General features: G+C 55.5%; 1 long non-coding RNA gene across 1 annotated transcript; it reads right to left on the reverse strand.

The window, feature by feature from the left end:
• Positions 1 to 772: 772 nt before the first annotated feature.
• On the reverse strand, positions 773 to 1,356 carry LOC113218341 (uncharacterized). Its single transcript, XR_003304096.2, has 3 exons — positions 1,180 to 1,356; positions 976 to 1,039; positions 773 to 886 (listed from the first exon to the last, which is right to left on the reverse strand). It is a non-coding gene; the product is annotated as an uncharacterized LOC113218341 (long non-coding RNA).
• Positions 1,357 to 6,754: the final 5,398 nt, after the last annotated feature.

A 6,754-nucleotide genomic window follows, 5' to 3' on the forward strand; every position in this document is an offset into this window, starting at 1 on the left:
GTCCTTCTTGATCTGCCCCCGGCTGATGAGGCTGTTCCGCTGCGGCGGCTGACTCTGCTGCTGGATCCGGTTCAGCTCGCTGTTCACCCTCTGCTGGCTGCTCTCCCGCTGGCTGCTGCTCGGTACCTGCTTGTTGCGGCGCCGTCGCCCCTCGCGCTCGCATCTGCTGGACCTGTAAAAGGGGTGGGCGGGTTTAGAAGACACGCACGCTCAATAGAAGGGAGGCGCAAACAACACTCGGCCCTCCTCCCTACCTGCGGACAGCGCTGCTTCTGGTGCTGCTTGCCGGTCGGGTGCGCCCTCCGAGGGGCAGCAGCAGCCCCCTTGGACGACGCGCGGTGCGGCGCCGGCGGCCCCGCGGCGGGCCGGGCGGCGGGCGGCCGCGCGGTGACCGCGGGCCTCTGGGGGCGCGCGGCCGCGGCCAGGCCGGCCCCCGGTGAAGGTGGCCGTCGAATGGAGTGCGCGGACCTGTCCGGGGGCGGCGCTGCGGTGCGCCCCGGCAAGGAGTGTGCCGAAGCGCAGACGCGGCGGCGGGACGGCGCGGGGGCGGGCGCGGGCGCGGCAACGGGGCCGGACGGCGAGGGCCTGTCACCCGTGCCCTGGACCGGCCGCAGCCTGCCGCCGGCGGGCGCCGAGGTCGTCGCCCTGGAGCTCACCCTGGCGGAGGGGACGGCCACGGTGGACCTGCTGCCGCTTTGGCGGGCAGGGTCCCGTGCGGCGGCGGAGGCCACCGTCCCCGCCGGGCGGCCGCTGCTGCTGGCGGAGGGCCGCGGAGGGCGGCGCCCCGCGGCAGGGGCCAGGCGGGGCTGGGGGCGGTCGTCGCCATCCTGAGCGCGTTTCTCCGACATTGCGCTACGGACGACATCACTCCATCTGGAGAGCGGGGCTGACAAAATAAAGCGATAACTCTTCTTTCCCCTCTCCAAATTGCCACCACGTCAGCAAAGGGTTTTCACAGGCACGTAAAAAAATTACCTCGTTAGGAATGCTGCTTGCAGTCCACGGCGACGGGCGTTTGACGTACTAACTGACTAAGACCCTGCAAAACATGAACATTTCCTGTATCGGATCGTCTCTGAAACCTGTCAACACAACAGACTCGCGAAGGCAGCGGCATTCTAAGACAGTGAGTACGGCCGCCGAGTCATCACATGCGCCCGAGCGGGGGCGGAACCTAACCTCCCCAGTCAGCGCCGTCCGCGCTGCACGGCCGCTACAACCGCCGTGGGGGCGCAGCGTCGGGTGTCAGCGCCGGGGCGGGCGGGGGCGACTTCTGCGGACGCCCGCGCATCTCACTCTGCGAGCCTCAGCTCCGCGTTCTTTTCGTTTTCGTCGGCAATAACAGAAAACACACGACCGGCGCTAGAGATGGCCGACGGGTAGCAACAATGAGACTGGGGGTTGAGGTTGAGGCAGGGATGGGCAGGGCAGGGAGTTCCCCGCCGAATTTTTCATGGCGAGTGTAGGCGAGAGTGCGGCACAGCAGCAACCTGCAGCCCATGTAAATACATATCCCCGATAGAGTTTCGTCACAATAAGGGTCGAGCAGGCTGAGGTGTTGTGGGGTGATGCTGGGCGGAGCGGGGCGGGGCGGGGGTCGCAGGGCGGCCGAGAGGGCTGCGCGGCGTCCTCCTCCCCTTGGGCGCCGCTCGCGCAGGAGGCACCCCAGCGGTTGCTCCACAAACCAGTCGCGTTTGGCAACCCCGGCCCCGCTGCTCCTCCAGCCCCGCGGCCTCGCGCGCCCCTCCCCTTCCTCCTGCTCAGATGCGCCCTCTTCCTCCCTCCTCGACTGGAGAGCCTCCGCGCCGATACCCTTCGCCCTGCGCGCGGGGTATCCCCACTTCCTCCCTCGCCTACCCCTTTCCCCCCTCCACGGTCCGTCCACTCCCTCAGGTGAGTTGATGCGTGTCATGTAATGTTCCCATCGTAAAAACTGCAGGCGTGGAATCACATTAGCGCACCCTGTCGCACAAAGGGTTCGCGCTCCTCCCCCTTCTCTTCCCCGCCCCTCTCCATCGGGGGTGCATGCCCGAGCAGCCAGCTCGCACCGTCGGCCCATTTCGTGTTTTATTTTTTCACCCCGTATTCCGGCTTTGTGGAATCGTGAGATTATAGAGCACTCGCGCCAGTGCAGGATTTTCCGCGAGCCGGGGGTGACAGGCTCGGGAAGGGGTGAGAAAGGTATAAGCGGGCAGTATACTACTGCCATTACTGTCATTTTTTGGGTTGTGTGTTATTTTCTTCTTTTTCGGGCCTGATAAAAAACGCACGCAAGCTCAGGGCCAACAGAGATTTGACCCGTTATTTTCCCTTCATGCGCCACGTCTGTCTCCCACGTCTGAAGCCTTCACCGCACCACTAGCCGGGATGAGGAACACTGTCTTTACGTTTGAGTCATTTTAAACACTTTGGAACACACTTATTTTCAGCACATTCAGGGCCCTTTCGTGCCGTCACAAAGACATTTAAATCCAAATTTCTTTCGGCACCCCTGGAAAGGTGTGGTTTAAAACCTTTGCACTGAAAGCGCAAGTGTGTGAATGTCGCTCACTTGTAGGTGTGTGAATATCTATTCGTACCCTTAGGTGTGCAAGTGTGCGACATTCACACACTAGCGTTTTTAGTGTGTTTTTCCAGTATCTCTCTTATTTTCTCCTCCTTCCTCCTTCCCGGCAAAACGGCAGATTAAAAATAACAAAATGACATAATTTCTGCGCTGCACTCTAAAAAAAATCAGTACAAAATTCTGTAACATTGTTACGCAGTAATTCACATATCACATGTTACAGAAATTTGTATCATTTTTGATACAGATTTTAATCTGTAACATGGATACGAAAATCTGTATCACCTGACACAGAACCTCTGTGGGATTTTAAAATAGTAATTCTTTATCTTGTTACTCTTCCTCCCTTTCCTCCTCTTCTTTTTTTTCTGGGGATCTAACTCCTTTGATTTAATTTGAAGGAATGTACCTTGCCGCACCGGGAGTTGAACCCCAGACCCTCGGATTAGGAAGTCGCGCCTTTACCCGCGCGGCCACCCAGGCTACCTGAGGAGAGGACTGCTGGAACCCGGTGTAATGCCACCGGGGCTCCCGGAGACCGTGCCAACGAAGTTCCATACTTCTGTATCCAGGGATACAGAAAATTGTATCCAACGTTACTTGATCTTGTATCTGTTACAGAAATTAGTAACATTTACGGAATTTTGTAACATTTTGATCAGATTACAGATTTTTGTACCCATGTTACATGTTTCCATATCACAAGAGCCTGATACAGAATTTTGTATCAAATTTGATACAGAATTCTGTATTATTTTTTAGAGTGTGTATGCATGGGCCTCTGCTGTGGCGGCATGCAAACGCACACACACGTATATCACGGCAGCGATAAGTCAAGTAACCGCCCGGGCACAAACACAACAATGTGCCTTTAAAGCCCCTCTACGACGGGATGCTTCCCTTCCTAATTTTGATGGATGGTGGGCGGCCGCCGTGCGGCTCGCTGACAGGTGGGCGTGGGGCGCAAGGATCTCTACGCGCACGGGGTATAATTTGGAGCCCGATAGTCCACTCGTCTGTTTGCTATCAAGATCGACCCGCGCGGGGCTGCGCGGCGTAGCGGTAAGGCTCCAAGAGAGCGGCTCACATAGCAGAGAGGTGAACGGAACCCACGGCAATTGCTCATCTTCTCGTACAGCGAGAGGAGCAGTAAAAACAACAACTCGAAAAGTTCGAACAGCCAAAAGTGCCACGTCGCCTCGACCCTTCTAAAAGGGTTAAGAGATTTTTACTAGTAATTCCAGACCATGATAAAGAGCACCGCGACAGCGTAGCGTGACATAACGTGGCGTGACGTGGCGCGGTGGGCGGGGCGGGGCGCGGGGCGAGGCTCGTCCGTCGCCGTGCTCTACAAATTCGCGCAACCTTGCACTTCTTTGCTGCGGGCGCATCGACCCCTGGCTGGCTTCGCCTCGTCTTTCTCTCCTTCTCTCTCTCTCTCTCTCTTTCTTTTTCATCCCACAGCAGTAGTAGTGGCTCCATGCTGCTGAGCTGTACCTCCCAATCCAAAAAGAACAGAATATTATTTGTTAAAATTAACTCAATCAGCATTTTTAAACAAATGTCAAAAAAAAATAAAAAAATACGTCTTTTGCACTGCGCACTTATGCCGTTGCCCCCAAGACGCCGGGAGACCCGTACTACAGCTATTGAAATGTTTTTCGGTTCTGGAGGCGTGGTGTTGGGCGTCCACGTGCGTTCTGGTTCGAGTGAGGTGAGGACGCCAGGCCTAACTCACCTGTCGCCGAGAACGGCCGCCTATTTTTAAACTACTTTTCGCGTGTTTTTTCCACTGACCGCACCTCACCGATCGTCGTCTTCTTTTATGTATCTTTTTCGCTGAACCCGTCCCGTGCGGTGCGCGTGGCGTGCGCGACTCGAGACGCCCCCAGGAGGGTTCACAGACAAGTATTATGTTTTCTTCAATCATATCCTTTCTCTGGGCCGTACTACGTGACGGCACACTCGGTGTGACGTCGCCGTGACGTCATACGAGGACGTCACTGCACAGCTGAGCACCTGCCTGCCTCCCGAGCTGGCGGGGCGCCAGGCGGCCCTGAGGCTCTGCCCCTCCCCCTTCCCGTTCCCCCGGTGCTACCCTCTGCTCCCCGTCCCACCCTTCTCTTAGAACAAGACCTGCCGTGTGCTCCCCCCCCCCCCCCCCTCACCCCCACCTCCCTTGCCTCGCGTCGCGCCATGAGTCCCACACCCCGCGCTTTCTCACCTTGACATTCGCTTTTCGACAATCTTTCCCTCCGCTCGCTTCATGACAACGCGGCTCCCCGCGGCGCCGCGAGCTCCAAATATTACAAAAAAAAACAAAAAAAACAACAACAAAAAACAGCCCCTCTTTTCCACCCTGCTTTGAACCCGAATCCGTTTCGCACCCACCCCAAGCCCATATTACGAATGTCTCTCTCGCACAGATGGTCGGCCGCCATGCCCGGCGAGCACCTCCACCACACCTCCGCGTCGCGGTGTCACAAACACTTAAATATAGATGCGCTGCCGAATCGGGCCGCCCGATTGAAGCGTCGGCGCCGAACCGTCACCAGAGTCAGCAGTGGGGCGGCGTCAGGGCGTCACCGCCGTCACCGTACAATACACAGCGCGAAAACAATTCCGCCAACCAAGAGTAAGGCTGCCCAGCCCTCCTCAGACCGCTCAACACCTTGCCAAATAGGTTTGGAGTATCACCAGCCGTTTGGGGAGGGAAAATTGGACATAGTCAGTGCCCAATAAAATACCCGGGAAAGTGTTCTGTTCTATCGCGCACACAAAAAATTGCTCATGTTGTGCCTGACAAATCTGTCATAAAACCGTACAAGTCATTTACAATGTGTTTACCAGTCTTAACTGGTAGAAGTGCGCGACACTATTCCTGAACTTACAAGTGCATCACAAATGTAACATAAGTGCACCACCGCCTTGCCACGGCGTCTCTTTGTGTGTTATTAACAATATGATACACTTGCAAGTGTAGGAAACATGTTTCCACTTCTCATCTCACGCACTTCTGTTTTGTGCGCACGATGATTTGGTTGTTACAGCCACAGTGCACAATTATATTTTACCCCCCTCCCGCCTTTGGAAATTTTGCCGAATATTTCAAGTGTCTGTTAGTGCGGGCCCGCGGGTGCAGCGGTGGCTGCGAGCTAGGCGGCCCCCCTCGGCGTGTGGGTGGAGGGGCCGGGCCCATGGGCCGCGCGCGGCAAGGGTGGCAGTGATAGCGGCTGATAAGAGCAGCGCCAGTGGCGCGACCTTGCCGGCGGATCCCTGAACCTTTGAGACCCCATGATGCCTCCGAGCCTGCCTCTCTCTCTCTCTCTCTCTCTCTCTCTCTCTCTCTCTCTGACACACACGCAGGCACGCACACAGAGACACATGCACTGAAAAGGGGCACAGAAAGAGAAAGAGAGAGAGAGAGAGAGAGAGAGAGAGAGAGAGAGAGAGAGAGAGAGAGAGAGGGGGGGGGGGGTCAGATATTAAGAACTTTGGCATATGACGAGCAAAACAAAAAGATAATAAATAGGTGGAAGTGGGCGAAATATTTTTAAGGCTGCATTACACAAAATATAAATAATTGCCAATGTAGGCAAACCAGTCAAATTTAAATAAATTCGTAAAATGGAAACAAACTGTAATTTTTGAAATGTGGACCTACTCAGGCCTACTCTCAAAAGTCAAGTTCTATCACCAACGCGGGTGCAAAGGAAGCACCGTGCAGTCGCTATTTTTAATTGTGACCCTCGAATAGCGCGTGCCGTCACCGATAAGCGTGGTCCACCACAGTATCGGCCGACACGTGGCAGCGGGGCACCATGTGCATCTTGAGATCTTTTTCCCGAATCCGACACAGGCTTTCTTTCGAGTACACAGACTAGTATTCAATTCATCCTCTGCCAAACCTGTCGAGTGAGGCGAAGAAGTGTGCACTGGAAATACAATTATGTCACGCACCTGCAGGTGTGTGAAAAAAATCACACGCTTGTAGGTGAGCGACAAAATATCCACACACCTGTAGGTGTGCGACAAGATATTCACACACTTGTAGGTGCGAGCAAATAAAAATTCGTACACACGTAGGGCCCCGTGCGTTAACATTGTGCACGGGGTAGCTGAGCGAAGTGCATTAACTTTACAGAAGACATAAAAAATATAGAACAAAACTATACCGAATGAGGGTCC

This window comes from Frankliniella occidentalis, unplaced genomic scaffold (assembly GCF_000697945.3).
Source record: "Frankliniella occidentalis isolate FOCC.00 unplaced genomic scaffold, Focc_3.1 Scaffold213, whole genome shotgun sequence".
Classification (NCBI taxonomy): domain Eukaryota; kingdom Metazoa; phylum Arthropoda; class Insecta; order Thysanoptera; family Thripidae; genus Frankliniella; species Frankliniella occidentalis.